This window comes from Bos indicus x Bos taurus, chromosome 28 (genome assembly GCF_003369695.1).
Source record: "Bos indicus x Bos taurus breed Angus x Brahman F1 hybrid chromosome 28, Bos_hybrid_MaternalHap_v2.0, whole genome shotgun sequence".
NCBI classification, from domain to species: Eukaryota; Metazoa; Chordata; class Mammalia; order Artiodactyla; family Bovidae; genus Bos; species Bos indicus x Bos taurus.
This window is the reverse complement of record NC_040103.1, coordinates 35,146,596-35,165,049: the sequence shown is the minus strand read 5'-3', so window position 1 is coordinate 35,165,049 and position 18,454 is coordinate 35,146,596. Positions and strand designations below refer to the sequence as shown.

Genomic DNA, 18,454 nt, shown 5'->3' with positions numbered 1-18,454 from the left:
CAAGATCCCCGTGACTCCGAAACCTATGTTTGTTACATGTGTGTTTGTAGCCTATTGGTTACAAACCAATTGGTTTGTAATTGGTAAATTACAGATGCAACGATAATGTATTCATGGTGAAATACATTGCTCTGTGAAATACTTATTTAAAATGAACTCCATTATCTAAATCCTTGTGTAGAAATTACTTGCTTTCTACCTCAAGCAAGCAATCCATATTGCCTTTTAAAACAGAAGAGAGTATTTATAAGGATATTAGGGGATTCTTGGTTCTTAGTGTTTAACAGAATAGATAATTCTACAATCCTTCCACTAAATATTCAGACAAACTGTAACAAGAATCTTTTAAATGCATGGATGAGCTTTCAAGGAAGTAACTGACCTCCAGAGGCAAAAAACAAAGTAAGCTTAAGTGACAGAACAAGACTAAACGTCTGAGCTGATACTCTGCTGGGCCCCAAGGTGATGTGGTGGGATTGGCCTAAATAATCAGAAAGTGTGAGTTTTAATTATCATGAAAGAATAATGCAAATGGAAATTTGTAAAATATTCACTCAATAACAAAACCCGTCTCGATCAGCCTAGGCTCAAACAGGGAAGATATCTCTCCTCCCAAAATCCTAACCACACAGTTCAGGAAGTCACAATTCAGAAAACTGCAAATGACCCTGATTGAGTGATACATCCCTGGGATCTCTGGCACAAGCAAATACAAACTCTCTTTGCAACCCACTTCTGGCAAAGCTACTACAGATAAAAGCTATACTGCAGATTAGATCACAGCCCAAATGAAAAACATTGAAGGAAACAATCTACCACATGTGTGTGTGCTAGTCGCTCAGTTGTGTCCAACTCTTTGCGACACTATGGACTATAACCCACCAGGCTCCTCTGTCCATTGGATTTTCCAGGCAAGAATATTGGAGTGGGTTGCCATTCCCTTCTCCAGGGGATCTTCCCGACCCAGGTATCAAACCCAGATGTCCTGCATTGCAGGCAGATTCCTTACCCTCTGAGCTACCACGGAAGCTAGTCTACCATTAAATCCTTTTAATAGTTTTGTTTTCATATACAAAACTATTAACAGGATTAGAGTCTCTGGCTTCTCTCATAGTCCAGTGTTTAAAAATCTGCCTTGCAATACAGGAGACACAGGTTCAATCCCTGAGCCAGCAAGATCCTACATGCCACGGGGCAACTAAGCCCGTGTGCCACGACTACTGAGCCTGCATGCTGGAGCCCAAGAGCAGCAACTACTGAGCCCATGTACCCGAGAGACCATTCTCCACAACGAGAGAAGCCCCTGCAATGAGAAGGCCACGCACCACCACTAGAGAGGAGCCCTCGCTCTCCACAACTAGAGAAAAAGTCCATATGCAGCAATGAAGACCCAGCACAGCCAAAAATAAATAAAAAGGATTAGAGACTCAAAGAACTTTTTAGGGGATCAATCTCTGCTGTCTTCAGACGTACAAGTGCTCCAGGGAGAAAAGGGGGACGTCACCCCTGCCTCAGAGGCAAGTTTTACATGAAATCTGGTCTTGCTGGCTAACCACCAGATACATTAGAATTGCCATATCACTCTCTGCTGCTTCAAAACGTCCCTTTGAATTGGCATCTAGAAGGAAAATACGTTTTCCATCTGAACATGAGTCTAACCAGGAACTGGTTAGAGAGGCCTCCTCTGAAACCACTGAAGCTTGGGCCTTGTAAAGATTGCAATGATGCTTTCTGATTTCTCATCGTAAGAAGTTAATTCAAGAGGTGGAGGGGGAAGGCCAGCTCAGGAGCACAGAGCCAGTGAGCTGGGCAGAAGGGTTGCAACATCCAAGGTCAAGTCAGTGGCACTGAGGGCATCTGGGGGTGGCCCGACCCCTTGCCTGAGCAGGTACACATGCTATTTTTCTATAATCACCATGGCAAAAATAGATCCAAATCCTTGTCAACTGTAACTATCCCCAGAAGTACCACGTCTGGTGTGAAGATACTGCCAGACTAGGTGGAGCAGGTAGGGAAATGGACATTGGCCTTCAGGGCCTGTGAAACCAGGCGTTTTTTAAATAGCATCAGGATGGAGGTTAAGAGGCCAGGGAAACTAGTGAGAGCTGGGCAGCGGAAAGGGCTGTGTCTAGGAATGGGGCGAAACTGAATCATCCCTGTGACACTTGGGTGGAGGGAGGGGATTGCCTCCTAAAAAGTAGCAAGGAAAACTCAGCCTTATTCATTTAGAAGTTCTAAAATAGAGGTTTTCATCCCTGGGTCCAGGGATGAGTTAGTGAATCATTATCTGGGATCCAAAAAGACTCAGCAGACAGCCTGGGGCCTCCAGGAATTGTTCTCTGGGGAGAGTGGGGGGCACGGGTGGATACAGTACCAAAGAGCTCAAATGCACTAAGGAAAATGGACGTAGTAAATAAGACTGGAAGAAAGGAGCCACTGCCACCTAACTAGCCACGCAGCCTTGAGCAAATCTTTTACCTCTTGAAATTGGGTTTCTTCATGAGGCAGTTAAACCTGAGATTTACATAAGCGTTCAGCTTTAAAATTCCATGAAATCCCAGAAGCACTATTGGTTAGTGAAATGATTTACTGGGAATAGTGAGTTTCCTTTCACTGGAAGTATTCAAGAAGAGTGAGGATAGCCACTTGTCCAGCATGCCAAGCCAAGAATTTCTATATTAGTTAAGAAGTTAAGATTTGATTTTGAGTAGTAAAAACAACAGAAATAGGGACTTCCTTGGTGGCCCAATGGTTAAGAATCTGCCTTGCAATGCAGGGGACATAGGTTAGATCCCTGGTTAGGGAACTAAGATCCCACGTGCCACAGAGCGACTAAGCCCACATGCCACAGCTACTGAGCCCATGCATTCTGGAGTGCGAGCAACACAACCAGAGAGCCCGAGGGCTGCAACTGCATATCACAACTAGAGAGTCTGTGTGCCACAACTGAGACCTGACATGGCCAAATATATATAAATAGATTTTTAAAAATTATTTTAAAAATCAAATAATAGTTACCATTGATTGTATATATAATATGTGCCCAGCACTATTCTAGGCATTTGTACACATCTCATCTGATTCTCTCAACAACTTCCAAGAGGACACAGTTACTATTAACATCCGCATTTGACACTCAGGTCAGAGACAGCAAGTTACCAGAGATCTCTCACCTAGAAAGCGGCAGAACTGAGACTGGAAACCATGTTACTCTGACTCCCCCAGCTCTTAACCATCACCCAGTTCTGCCTCCAGCCCCTGATGCAGCCTGGGCATGCCTTCCTCTGGCCTGGGCTCTTGAGTACAAGGCGATGTGACTGCCTCCAGCTACATCTTCCTCCAAAGTGAACAACTGAGCATGGAATGCAGCCAGCCAGCTTGCCAACAAGGTTGCTTTCCTAAGTCTTGTGATGTGAGCAGGAAGGAGCTGCCATCACTGGAGTTCCTTTCACCCATCACTTCATTTTGCAAAAGCAGACCCTAACACCCAGAGAGGGTGAGCTAACCACCCAAGCACACACAGCAAAGAGCAGCAGAGCTGGGAAATAGCTACCTTGTCCTAACTTCCAGGCCAGTTCTCAACGTTGTTTTGTTTTGTTTTTCAGCTTAACTAATATCCATATACAACATAAGACCTGTGAGCTGAGATCATTCAGTGTCTTAATGAGAACTACAGCCCAGGAGACAGCCCCTCAGACTGCTTTGAAGAACTGCTCTGAAGAGGTATGTGATTTTGGAGGAGTATGTGCAATCAGGCACACATCTCTGCAGAATGTTGCTATCAGTCACAAGAATCAGATATCTCAGCTAATTATTTCAGTGCTTTTCTAACCATGGGCTGATGCAAGAATCTGGGTTCATAAAAATTTCTCCTGAAAATATCTAACTATCTGAGGGCCTGTTCTGCCAGTTTTCCCAGACCAGAGAGTGCCTCATTCTTGACCTTCACCTTGAATTCTTTCCGGAGTGTGCTATCCATCAATAACTGAAGTGGCATTTAGTGACTTGAGTCTTATAGAAACGGGTGACAAGCAACATTCCTTAATTGGTGAGTTAATTCCTATGACCCTGGTAGCTCACTTATGTCCCTTGGTTTTCAGATACAACATATATATACACATTTTTTCTGATGAACGACAACAAATTAGAGATCCACAAGAGTAGCAATTATTTAAAATTAAATTCTCTGCCTCTTTTAAAAATTCGAATGTAACCTTGCCCCACACAATGGAATTTACCTCTTATCGATCCTGAATCAGTATTTCTGCCCCTTCAGGCAAATTTCTTCACTAATATTGACCCAAAAGTACATATTCCCACCTACTAACCTTTGTCCAGGCCATCAGCCCAAGAATTCCCTCCAGGATCCTCTCTTCTTTATCAGGGCAAACTGGAAATTCAGGTTCAAGTAGTCACCCTGAGGAGAAACCAATCATTGGAACATCTGTTTTCAAACTAAATTTATATCTCAGTCAGAAACATGAAACTTCAGCACCCCATTTAAGCTTCAGCACAACACACAAAAATTTCAATATATTTTAGATTTACAAAGAATAAAATTTTCAGACTGGTTGGAACAGTTTAGAATTCTCCACTCATCTATTCGTTGGTCCTAGGGAACAGAGTTAAAGCAGAATTATTCCAGAGATAAAATATCAACACTTGTATATACCTTCTTTTTTCTCTTCCTTCCTCTTTTTTCGTTTCTGTTCTGTTTTTGTTCCTTCTTGGTCAAGTTCAGTGCTGTTCAAATTTTGGTTGCAAAAATTCTCAATTTAAGTGTGATTTTTTTAAAGGATGTTCAAGGCCTAGGTAAGTGTAGGTAAGTGTCACACGCTAGTTTGGGGATCAACTCTTAGTAAAATGCACTTTTCATATCCAGAGGCATATCCACAGTGAGGAATGGGCTTTGGAGTCCAGTGTGACCTTGGGTAGGTTTCTTATCTGTTCTCAGTCCCATTCATAAAATGAGGGCAATGAACGTGGAATCAGTGGGTCCTGGGCTGTCCCAGCCTGCTCTCTGGCACTCACTCCCTGTGTCTCTTCACCCTCAGCTGCAGTTAGACTGTCCTCAGCAGCATTTCCTCAGTCAGCATTGTGGCCACCTCCGCCATACTCAGGATCTGTGTCCTGTGCTGGGGCGCAGAACTCTGCTCTCCACTTTCTCAAGGACCACAGAGCTTTCAGAGTTTGCGGAGGCAGGGCCCAGCCCCTCTTCTCCCTAAACAGTACATTTTCTACATGGTCTCCCCAACTGGCTGTCATCTACTCACTTCTGGTCCCTCCCAGCCTTGCTTTCTCATCTACTTCTCATCGCGCTGCTAACCTCCCAGCTAGACTTGGGCAAGGCCCTTTCTCTGGGCCTCAGTTTCCTTTCCTGGACAAGGAGGAGTGGGGCTGCAACAGGAGTTGTAACTGCCATTACAAAGATATCCCATGCTTGCTGTGACACATCAAATCATTCAACAATGAGAAATGTCTAACACAAAGTTGCCAGTTAATTAGTACCCTCACTGTCATCCTAATTCCTGTGTATAACAGAGATTGTACCTTTAGCAGCTGACTGAGCATTTTTTCTAAATATCAGTTATAGAGAGAGAGACATGTATAAAACAGTGTATAATATACATGCATACAGATTCACAGATGTACTTTGGTTCATAATGGGATTGTATTGTGCACATTTTTCTGCAACTTGCTTTCTTTATTCAACAGTAAATCTTGCAGGTAATTCCATGCTGGCGTACATAGATAGAATCCATTTATTTACTTACAGATTTACTCACATACAGCACTGTGTAAGTTTAAGGTGCACAGCATAATGATTTAACTTATATATACATCATGAAATGATTATTGCAATAAGTTTAGTGAACATCCATAATCTCATATAGATTCAAAATTAATAGAGAAAAATTCTTCCTTAATGAGAACTCATAGAATTTACTCTCTGAACAACTTTCATACAATATATAACATACAGCAGTGTTAATGTGTTAACTATATTTATCATTTTGTACATTACAACCTTATTACTTATTTATCTTATAATTGGGAGTTTGTGCATTTTGACGGCCTTCATCCAGTTCCCCCTCTGACCACCCACACATCTGATCTCTTTTTTTATGAGTTTGTGTGATTTGGATTTTTCAAAGTATCATTGATCTACACTGTCTTAGCTCCTGTTACTCAGTGATTTGATGTGTCTATACATTTCAAAATGATCACCATGATAAGACTAGTTGTCATCTGTCACCATGCAAAGATATTACCTAATTGACTCTAATTCCCTACTCTATTCATTTCATATCTGTCACTCATTTATTTTCCAACTGGAAGTTTGTACTTAATTTCTCTCACCTACTTTTTTCCTCTCCCAACCTCCATCCCCTCTGGTAACCATCTTTTTGCTCTCTGTTTCTATAATTCTGCTTCTGTTTTGCTATGTTTGTTCATTTGTTTTTAGATTCCACATATATGTGAAATTATACAGTATTTGTCTTTCTCTAACTTCTTTCACAAAGCATAATACCATCCAGGTGGACCATGTTGTCACAAATGGTAAGATTTCATTCTTTTTATGACTAATATTCCATTTGGTGTGCATATATATATATATATATATATGCACATACACACATCACCATCTATTAGTGGACACTAGGTTGCTTTCTGGGCTCCCCTCATGGCTCAGCTGGTAAAGCATTGCCTGCAATGTAGGAGACTTGGGTTCGATCCCTGAGTTGGGAAGATCCCCTGGAGAAGGGAACAGCTACCCACTCCAGTATTCTGGCCTGGAGAATTCCATGGACTGTATAGTCCATGCGGTCACAAAGAGTCAGACATGACTGAGTGACTTTCATTTAGAATTAGGTTGCTTTCATATCTTGGCCATTGTAAATAATGCTGTAATGAATGCAGGGATAGATATGTTTTTGTTTTCTTTGGATAACTACCCAGGAGTGGAATTGCTGGATCATATGGTAATTATATTTTTAATATTTTGAGGAATCTCTATACTGCTTTCCATAGTGGCTACAGATTCAATGCAATCCCTATCAAAATGCCAAGAACATTTTTCACAGAACTAGAACAAATCTAAAATTTGTACAGAAGCACAAAAGACCCTGAATAGCCAAAATAACCTTGAGAAAGAAGAACAAAGCTGAAGGTAATATGCTTCATGATTTCAAATTATACTACAAAGCTATAGTAATCAAAACAGTGTGGTACTGGAACAAAAACAAACACACAGATCAAGGGAACTGAATAGAGCCTAGAAACGAATCCAAACAATCTATGCTAGGAGGCAAGAATATACAATGGGGGAAGAAAACCTCATTAACATGATGTTAGGAAAACCGAACAGCCACATGCAAAAGAATCAAACTGGACTACTCTCTCAAACTATGCACAAAAATGAATTCAAAGTGGATTAAAGAATTAAATGTAAGACCTAAAACTATAAAACTTCTAGAAGAAAACAGACAATAAGCTCTTTGACATCCGTACTGGTAATATCATTTTTCAATATGTCTCAGGCAAAATAAGCAAAAATAAACAAATGGGACTATATCAAACTAAAAAGGTTTTGCACAGTGAAGGAAAAGGCCATCTACCAACTGTGCAGTGCTTAGTCTCTCAGTCATGTCCAACTCTTTGTGACCCCGTGGACTGTAGCCTTCCAGGCTCCTCTGTCTATGGGATTCTCCAGGCAAGAATACTGGAGTGGGTTGCCATGACCTCCTCCAGGGGATCTTCCCAACCCAGGGATTGAACCCAGGTCTCCTGAATTGCAAGTGGATTCTTTACTGTCTGAGCCACCAGGGAAGCCCATACCAACTGGGAGTAGATATTTGCAAATGATATATCTGATATATATATATATATTTTTTTTTTAACTTGTGTGTGTGTGTATACAATGCCTTTTTAAAAAATTATTATTGATTTATTTTTGGCTGCACTAGGTCTTCACTGCTTTAGGCAGACTTTCTCTAGTTTGGCAAGTGGGGCTATTCTTTGTTGTGGTACCCAGGTTTCTCACTGTGGTGGCTTCTCTTGTTGCAGAGCACAGGCTACAGGTGCATGGGCTTTGGCGGTTGCAGCATGTGGCACAGTAGTTGTGGCTCACAGGTTCCAGAGCACAGGCTCAGCAGCTGTGGTTCATGGGCTTAGTTGCTCCACCACATGTGGAATCTTCCCAGACCAGGGATTGAACCTGTGTCTCCTGCACTGGCAGGCAGATTCCTATCCACTCTGCCACCAAGAAGGTCCCTGATAAGATGCTAATATCCAAAATATATAAAGAACTCATACAACTCAACTCATACAATCTGATTTTAAAATGGGCATATCTAGACAGACATTTTTCCAAAGAAGACATACAGACAGTCAATAGACACATGAAAAGATGTTTAACATTATTAATCATCAGGGAAATGTAAATCAAATTACTGGGGGGCGGGGAATGCTGCACCATGTGGTAAAGAATCCACCTGCGATGCAGGAGCCGCAGGAGATATGGATTAGATCCCTGGGTCAGGAAGATCCCCTGGAGGAGGGCACAGCAACCCACTCCAGTGTTCTTAGCTGGAGAATCCCATGGACAGAGGAGCCTGGTGGGCTACAGTCCATATGATTGCAAAGAGTGAACACACCTCATGACTGAAGCAACTTAGTGCACATGCATGTACCATGCTAACTTCTGTGACCAAGGATTAAAACTATGCCCCCTACAATGGAAGTGTGGAGTCTACACCACTGGATCAGCAGGGAAGTCCAAGAGAAATGCAAATCAAACCACATTGAGATACCATCTCACACATGTCAGAATGAGTGAAGGTCACTTAGTCGTGTCCAACTCTTTGCGACCCCATGGACTGTATAGTCTATGGAATTCTCCAGGCCAGAACACTGGAGTGGGTAGCCTTTCCCTTCTCCAGGAGATCTTCCAAACCCAGGGATTGAACCCAAGACTCCCACGTTGCAGGCGGATTCTTTACCAGGTGAGCCACAAGGGAAGTCCAAGAATACTGGAGTGGGTAGCCTATCCCTTCTCCAGAGGCTCTTCTTGACCCAGGAATTGAACCGGGGTCTCCAGCATTGCAGGTGGATTCTTTACCATGTGAGCTATCAGGGAAGCCCACGTGTCAGGAAGGCTATCATCAAAAATGGAGAAAAGGGAAATTTGTTAACTTTAACTTCTCCTTAGTACACCATATGCCTTCTGTGTACATGTGTTTCATTATCTAAGTGAAATTGTAAAGTTAAAGAGTATACACATTTAAAATTTTTGTGGAAACTGGAAAATGGGCCTCCACGAATGCTGTACAAATTTACATTCCCACCAACCATCTATGAGGCTTATATCATGGAAACGGAGATCCATAAGAATAACCAAATTTGAGGAGATAGGTCAGTTTTAGGCCCATCAGAGCCTGAAAAGATAATCCTCAGCCCAGAGGGCCTGGGAGAAAGGCTCCCTCTACCAGGTTGAGGGTGGGTATAATAGTGATCACCCCACAAGATACTCATTTATTACAAAAGGGAAAGCAGAAATTTTGCAATGGAGGAACCTGGCAGACATCACCTTTACCATATCATCTTTCAAAGTTAACATCACCAGTAATGAGACAGAGCAATATCCCATGTGACTTCTGATGTGACTTACTAGAAAGAAAATGAAAGTCACTCAGTCGTGTCCGACTCTTTGTGACCCCATGGACTATACATTCCATGGAATTCTCCAGGCCAGAATACTGGAGTGGGTAGCCTTTCCCTTCTCCAGGGGATCCTCCCAACCCAGGGATCGAACCCAGGTCTCCCACATTACAGACAGATTCTTTACCGGTTGAGCCACAAGGGAAGCCCAAGAATGCTGGAGTGGGTAGCCTATCCCTTCTCCAGCAGATCTTCCTGACCCAGGAATCAAACCAGGGTCTCCTGCATTGCAGGTGGATTCTTTACCAGCTGAAGCACAAGAGAAGCCCAACACAGCATCACTCATGTGAGATTCTCACCAAAAATGTGTGACCTCAAAGTCTTCATGAAAAACTCAAGTTGAGGGACATTCTAAAGATTAATTAGCCAATATTCTTCAGAAGTATCAAGGTTATGAAGGACAAAAATAACTAGCCAAAACTCTTAAAAACTGTCAAAGTTATGAGAGATTTAAAAGAAAAAAGACTGAGGAGCTGTTGTTCTAAATTAAAGGAGCCCTTTGGAGAAGGAAATGGCAACCCACTCCAGTGTTCTTGCCTGGAGAATCCCAGGGATGGTGGAGCCTGGTAGGCTGCCATCTATAGGGTCGCACAGAGTCGGACACAACTGAAGCAACTTAGCAGCAGCAGCAGCAGCAAAGAGATATGACAACTGAGTCAATGTGGGATCCTGGATTGCATCCTGTGCCAGAAAAAGAACATTAGTGAGACAACAAGCAACATCTGAATAAAGTCTGTAGCTTATGTTGCCTCCCACCCCACAAGGCCACAGGTGTGAGGCCTTGCACCAAGGCCACAGAAGTGGAGTCCAGAATCAAGGTCACCTCCGAAGCTGAGTCCCTTTGTAACCATTGCCAAAAGTCCCTGATCATCACTAACAAGCTTCCTGACTCTCAATTAGGCAAAGATGCCCACTACAGTAAACACTCTATATGTGCTACTAACTCTATAGCATCCCAACCAATCACCTAACACCAACTTTCCAGCTGGAATTTTCTTTGAGGCTATGCTGCTGCTAAATCGCTTCAGTCATGTCCGACTCTGTGCGACCCCAGAGATGACAGCCCACCAGGATGCCCCGTCCCTGGGATTCTCCAGGCAAGAACACTGGAGTGGGTTGCCATTTCCTCCTCCAATGCATGAAAGTGAAAAGTGAAAGTGAAGTCGTTCAGTCGTGTCTGACTCTTAGCGACCTCATGGACTGCAACCTACCAGGCTCCTCCATCCATGGGATTTTCCAGGCAAGAGTACTGGAGTGGGGTGCCACTGAGGCTATAAACATTAGCTATTAACCCACAAAAACTGTCAATTCTCCCTGGTCTGTCAGGAGGTCAGCCTGCTGTGCTCGCAGTGCCCATATTATCTCAGCTCTTTGTTCTTAATAAACTCATTCCCTTCTGAAACGCTCTGTGTCTGGAAATTCTTTTCCAACCTGTGCTCTGACTGCCCCAATAGCTTATTTAATAGTATTGTGTTAATGTTAACTTCCTGACTTTGATAATTCTACTGTAGTTTGTAAGATGTTAATATTTAGGGAAGCTGTTGATGAATATTCGAGAACTCACTGTATAATTTTTGTAAGTTTACACTTATTTCAAAAGAAAAAGATTTTTTTAAAAAGAAGGGGGTTGGCATGATTGAGTCATCCTTCAGCCAAAATCCCTGCCAGCACTTCTACCTACAGCATAAAGGGTGACTCTCCTAAAGTGGCATTCAAGGCCCTCAATAACCTGACCAAACATTCCCCAGATTTATGGATCCTCTCCTCCTGTCACCTAGCTACACCCCACCAATTTCCATGGCACATAATACATACTGCTTAGAAAAACCCTATTTTGGGGGTGGAGTGGGGGAGGGACGTTTAGAAGCGAGGGAATATATGTATACATATAGCTGATTCACTTTGTGGTACAGCAGAAACACAATGCTGTATAGCCAGTCCAGGTTCAATGCACGATACTGGATGCTTGGGGCTGGTGCACTGGGACGACCCAGAGGGAGGGTATGGGGAGGGAGGAGGGATGAGGGTTCAGGATGGGGAACACAGGTATACCTGTGGCGGATTCATTTCGATATTTGGCAAAACTAATACAATATTGTAAAGTTTAAAAATAAAATAAAATTTTAAAAAAATAAAATAAAAATAAAGAGAAAAGAAGAACCCTACTCATCTTCAAAGACCTCCTTGATGAGGCCTTAAACTCTACACCTACTTCAGGAAGCAGAGTCAGCTGCTTGGTCAGAGTGATCAGAGTCAGCCCTTGCTTGGTCTGCAGTTGACTTTCCTGACTCCCTGTGTAATAGGGAAGAGCGAATCTGACTCCATATTGGATTTGTTTCTTTTACTTTTACCTCTGTATTCCATTGCTTTTTCTACAAGTTAATCACTAAAGGGATGTTGTCTATACCTTAAAGTAGGGGTCCCCAACCCCTGTTAAGAACAGGGCTGCATCATGGATTGGAAGAATCAATACAGTGAAAATAAGTATACTACCCAAAGCAATCTATAGATTCAATGCAATCCCTATCAAGCTACCAATGGTATTTTTCACAGAGCTAGAACAAATAATTTCACAATTTGTATGGAAATACAAAAAACCTCGAATAGCCAAAGCAATATTGAGAAAGAAGAATGGAACTGGAGGAATCAACCTGCCTGACTTCAGGCTCTACTACAAAGCCACAGTCATCAAGACAGTATGGTACTGGAACAAAGACAGAAATATAGATCAATGAAACAAAATAAAAAGCCCAGAGATAAATCCACACACCTATGGACACCTTATCTTTGACAAAGAAGGCAAGAATATACAATGGAGAAAAGACAATCTCTTTAACAAGTGGTGCTGGGAAAACTCGGAGAAGGCAATGGCACCCCACTCCAGTACTCTTGCCTGGAAAATCCCATGGATGGAGGAGCCTGGAAGGCTGCAGTCCATGGGGTCGCTGAGGGTTGTACATGACTGAGCGACTTCACTTTCACTTTTCACTTTCATGCATTGGAGAAGGAAATGGCAACCCACTCCAGTGTTCTTGCCTGGAGAATCCCAGGGACGGGGCATCCTGGTGGGCTGCCGTCTATGGGGTCGCACAGAGTCGGACACTACTGAAGTGACTCAGCAGCAGCAGCTGGGAAAACTGGTCAACCACTTGTAAACAAATGAATCTAGAACACTTTCTAACACGATACACAAAAATAAACTCAACCTGGATTAAAGATCTTAACGTAAGACCAGAAACTATAAAACTCTTATAGGAGAACGTAGGCAAAACACTCTCTAACATAAATCACAGCAGGATCCTCTATGACCCACCTCCCAGAATATTGGAAATAAAAACAAAAATAAACAAATGGGACCTAATTAAACTTAAAAGCTTCTGCACAACAAAGGAAACTATAAGCAAGGTGAAAAGACAGCCTTCAGAATGGGAGAAAATAGCAAATGAAGCAAGTGACAAAGAACTAATCTTAAAAATATACAAGCAACTCCTGCAGCTCAATTCCAGAAAATTAAATGACCCAATCAAAAAATGGGCCAAAGAACTAAACAGACATTTCTCCAAAGAAGACATACAGATGGCTAACAAACACATGATAAGATGCTCAACATCACTCATTATCAGAGAAATGCAAATCAAAACCACAATGAGGTACCATTTCACGCCAGTCAGAATGGCTGCTATCCAAAAGTCTACAAGCAATAAATGCTGGAGAGGGTGTGGAGAAAAGGGAACCCTCTTACACTGTTGGTGGGAATGCAAACTAGTACAGCCACTATGGAGAACAGTGTGGAGATTCCTTAAAAAACTGGAAATAGAGCTGCCCTATAATCCAGCAATCCCACTGCTGGGCATACACACTGAGGAAACGAGAATTGAAAGAGACACGTGTACCCCAGTGTTCATCACAGCACTGTTTATAATAGCCAGGACATGGAAGCAACCTAGATGTCCATTAGCAGATGAATGGATAAGAAAGCTGTGGTACATATACACAATGGAGTATTACTCAGCCATTAAAAAGAATACATTTGAATCAGTTCTAATGAGGTGGATGAAACTGGAGCCTATTATACAGAGTGAAGTAAGCCAGAAAGAAAAACACCAATACAGTATACTAACACATATATATGGAATTTAGAAAGATGGTAATGATAACCCTGTATGCGAGACAGCAAAAGAGACACAGATGTATAGAACAGTCTTTTGGACTCTGTGGGAGAGGGAGAGGGTGGGATGATTTGGGGGAATGGCATGGAAACATGTATAATATCATATAAGAAAAGAATCGCCAGTCCAGGTTCGATACAGGATACTTGTGGCTGGTGCACTGGGATGACCCAGAGGGATGGTACAGGGAGGGAGGTGGGAGGGGGGTTCAGGATGGGGAACATGTGTACACCCATGGCAGATTCATGTTGATGTGTGGCAGAACCAATACAATATTGTAAAATAATTAGCCTCCAATTAAAATAAATTAATTAAAAAAAAAAAAAAAAGAACCGGGCTGCATGGCAGGAGGTAAGGCGCAGGCGAATTAGCCAAGCATCTGCTGCTCCCCACTGATCCCCATTGCTGGCTCAAGTTACTGCCTGAATCACCCCCTTCATTACTCACATTTCAGTCTGAACCAATGCTCACCATACAGCCTGCCCCAAGCATCTCCCCCAACCCCCACCACCAATGTCCATGGAAAAACTGTCTTCCAAGAAACTGGTCCCTAATGCCAAAAAGGTTCAGGACCATCATCTTAAAGTATACATAATAGCCCATCTCCGAGAACCCTGCCTCACATGCCTGAGAACTAAGCTAAAATATTTTTGTTTAAACTCACAAGAAACATCCTGACCAGGCCCATCTGAGAATGGCTTCAGGAAAGAAGAAATTAACACATTGGCCAGAAAACATCTGGCGAACATTTTGCAACAACTTATCTCCTTTTTCACTTGACACCCTGGCCTCCCCCTCTTTGTTCCATAAAAGAAACTAGCATCCAAACCTGGGTAAGATGGCTCTTTGGGAAACTAGTCCACCATCTTCTCAGCCTGCAGCTTTCCAAATACAGTCAATATTCCTTGCCCCAACAACTCTACTCTCAATTTACTGGCCTGGCCTGCCCTGCTGCGAGCTGTTCGAGCTCAGGCTTGGTAACACCTGAAAACCCTGAAGTTCATCTGAGGGCCTCTGCCAGCCTGTGCATTGCCCGCACCTTTTCCACCCTCAGCAAACTCCCAACCTGCAGACAAATAAGGTGAGGAAACAACAGTGACCAGCCCAGGAAAGCTTCTCAGAAGCAGGTGAGGGAATTCTCATTTCTTACTGTTACTCCCTCTTTGCTGGTGAGGCCGTTGCGACTCACCTAAGGCTACGCGACCAGTAAGGGCAGAGTCAGTGGCTGAACTCCTCTTTTGATGGATTCTAACTCCAAAATGCTTTGAATAGTCAGCCATCTGACTTGACCTTGGACCTTTATGGCAGTGTTTGCACCTGGCCAACTGTCTCCTGGAGCAATGGAATACAAATAAAACTATGAAAATGACTGCATCTTGCGGTTGGAGTGAATCAAAAACAAGATACAAAAAGACTATAAACCCAACGGCCTTTTAGGAAGTGATGGAAACAAAAGCAGGATACTGTGCGTGAGCCCTGCCTGCAGCACCACCAAAGGGGTGGGCACACCACCCAAGCCACTCTTCTAATTCAACTTGCAATCTGCCCCTCCCCTCCCATTTAAAGGACCAGCTCCCCCTCCCTCACGGAGCAAGCAAGGACACCTGTTACTTGTTTTCACTCCCTTCTGCTGCAGCACAAGTCCAAGTCCGAGTAAACCTTTGCCTGCATTCCTCATCTGGCCTCTTATCACTTTCTGCTGATTAAAGTGTCCAAGAACCCACATCACTACACAGAGTGTCCTTAGTTTATACTTTATCCCAGCGCCAGCCTTGAGCAAAATGAGATCATCGCCCCCAGAGAACACTGATAACGTTCTCACAGAGCTGGGGGAAATGCCAGACGACTCCCTACCCCCAAGTCCACAGGACCCTGGAGTCATAAATGAACACATTGTTGGGAAATGTCTATGGCCTTGACAATGGACTGAATTGACACAGAGCAATGTGAATCTGTGTAAAAAATATCTCAAAACTAAGCAGGGAGGATACCTTTAAGCTGGTTTCCTCCACTTTTAAATGTGGATTCATCACACTTCAAAAAACACTGGGTGGAAAACTGCCCTTACCAACCTCCGGGATAACCACAGAATGCTGCTCACACAGTACCAGCCGGGATGACCTGAGAAACAATCACACAGTGCTTGGAATGGTGCTTGACATAAAGTTGGAATCAAGGAATGTCAGCATCAGTGAATGTCGGCATCTAGGGATGACAGTTACTGACGGGATACTGGTTAACATTAGGCCTGTACACAGCAGATTTCCCTACCTTCCTACATCTTCCCCTACCTGGGAGGATTTGGGACTGTTTGCCAGAAAGGGGATAGAGTTTTAAACAAAAACAAAACACAAAAGACCTCTTAAATCTCACCTTGTTAGGTCCCCTGCACCTTCTATCCTCTACAGTTCAGTTCAGTTGCTCAGTCGTGTCTGACTCTTGGTGACCCCATGAATCGCAGCACACCAGGCCCCCCTGTCCATCACCAACACCTGGAGTTCACTCAGACTCACGTCCATTGAGTCAGTGATGCCATCCAGCCATCTCATCCTCTGTCATCCCCTTCTCTTCCTGCTCCCAATCCCTCCCAGCATCAGACTCTTTTCCAGTGACTCAACTCTTCGCATGAGGTGGCCAAAGTACTGGAGTTTCAGCTTCAGTATCATTCCTTCCAAAGAAATCCCAGGGCTGATCTCCTTCAGAATGGACTGGTTGGATCTCCTTGCAGTCCAAGGGACTCTCAAGAGTCTTCTCCAACACAACAGTTTAAAAGCATCAATTCTTCGGCGCTCAGCCTTCTTCACAGTCCAACTCTCACATCCATACATGACCGCAGGAAAAACCATAGCCTTGACTAGATGGACCTTTGTTGGCAAAGTAATGTCTGAGGCAACTATACCCACACTCCACTGGTTCATTCTCTCTGCCTGTAACATGTGTGGCCATGGGCTAGCAGCCCTGCTCCAAGTGTGTGGAGTGGGGGTGGCCTGGCCCCCGCGGGGCTAAGACCTTTCTGGAACCAGTCTTGTCTGCGCAGAGACAAGAAGACAAGGAGGCTTTTGTGGACTCTGACCCTCCCAGCCACTGAGCCCCTTCCAGCTTGGCAGTCCCTCTCCTCCGCTCCACCTCCAGAGAGATGGCCAGCTCCCACTAACTGTTTGCCTTGGCCCCCTTGCCTTTGGGTGTGGGCCGGGGGAGCAAGCCCTGCCAGATGCCCCCTACCCCCTTTTAGCACCACAACAGGCCAGCCTGGGAGGCCACACACATCCTGCAGCATTGCCAATGGGTATCCTGGGAGCAAGTCTCCACATTTCTGTGTGACCTCAGGCCACCCCCTGACTTCTCCAAGCATCATACTCCAAGTGAGGGTTCAACTGTGAATCTTGGTGGTAACTGCCAGAGCGGAAGCATGAGAGGAAAGGATGACTTCGCACATTACAGCACTTTAACTACGCAGGCAGTTATGGGTCGTCTTTCCTTAACTTAAGAACTTGCCACTCTGAGCCTCCAAAGACCCAATTTGCCCTCTTCTACCTCCACCTCCCTCCAGATTTCCTCAGTATCTAGTTACTCACCTGGGGCCTGATGATGCTTCAGAGCATGAATTTTAGAATCTGGTCCACCTGCCTTCCAACCTGGGATCTGCAGTTTTCTGATCTAATCAAATATATCTTCTCTGAAAATATATGCTTTTCACTGGGTCAATGATGCCATCCAACCATCTCATCCTCTGCCGCCCCCTTCTCCTCTTGTCCTCAGTCTTTCCCAGCATCAGGGTCTTTCCCAATGAGTCGGCTCTTTACATCAGGTGGCCAAAGTACTGGAGCTTCATCTTCGGCATCAGTCCTTCCATTGAATATTCAGGGTGATTTCCTTAGGATTGACTGGTTTGATCTCCTTGCTGATATTAATATATCAGATTAATAATCAGAATACATAAAGGAAAGAGGGAAAATAGAAGAAAAAAAAGTATTTGAATAGGCAAATAAAACTCAACTTCACTCATAAAAAATTGCATGTAAATAAAAATAACAAGGTCATTTTTATCATCATCAAACTGTCAAAATATTAAAAGATAAATATCCAGTGTGCAAAAATGTATAGGGCTGCCAGTACTACAACTTCAGGTCTCCCCACTGCAGAAGTATTTTATGTAAACGGCGCCACCTGCAGCACAATTGCAATATAGACTGCAGTGTAACTGGGTGTGCCTTGGAGCCCTGCTCTCAGTGGCTGGCCTCTCCTTTGGGCTTAGTAAGAATCTTTGACATATCCAGCAAGAGGCCAGCCTGGCTAGATTCAAGTCCAGTTCCCTCAGCTTGGTAAACTCTCCCAATTCCTTGTCTGCTGCTAAGCCACTTCAGTCGTGTCTGACTCTGTGCGACCCCAGAGACGGCAGCCCACCAGGCTCCCCCGTCCCTGGGATTCTCCAGGTAAGAACACTGGAGTGGGTTGCCATTTCCTTCTCCAATGCATGAAAGTGAAAAGTGAAAGTGAAGTCGCTCAGTCGTGTCCGACTCCTAGCGACCCCATGGACTGCAGCCTACCAGGCTCCTCCGTCCATG

General features: G+C 43.8%; 1 long non-coding RNA gene across 2 annotated transcripts in view; it reads right to left on the bottom strand.

Moving 5' to 3' along the window:
• The window catches only part of LOC113885441, a 32,138-nt gene extending 14,488 nt beyond the window's left edge, over positions 1 to 17,650 (bottom strand). Inside the window, exons 1-2 of one of the 2 annotated variants that reach the window (XR_003509211.1) lie at positions 17,465 to 17,650; positions 4,329 to 4,417 (exon numbers count right to left, since the gene is read on the bottom strand). This is a non-coding gene — a long non-coding RNA (uncharacterized LOC113885441). Of the gene's footprint in view, positions 1 to 4,328; positions 4,418 to 15,078; positions 16,256 to 17,464 lie in introns of those variants that run through there. The other variant, XR_003509210.1, reaches the window with a different exon arrangement.
• Between the last annotated feature and the right edge of the window lie 804 nt (positions 17,651 to 18,454).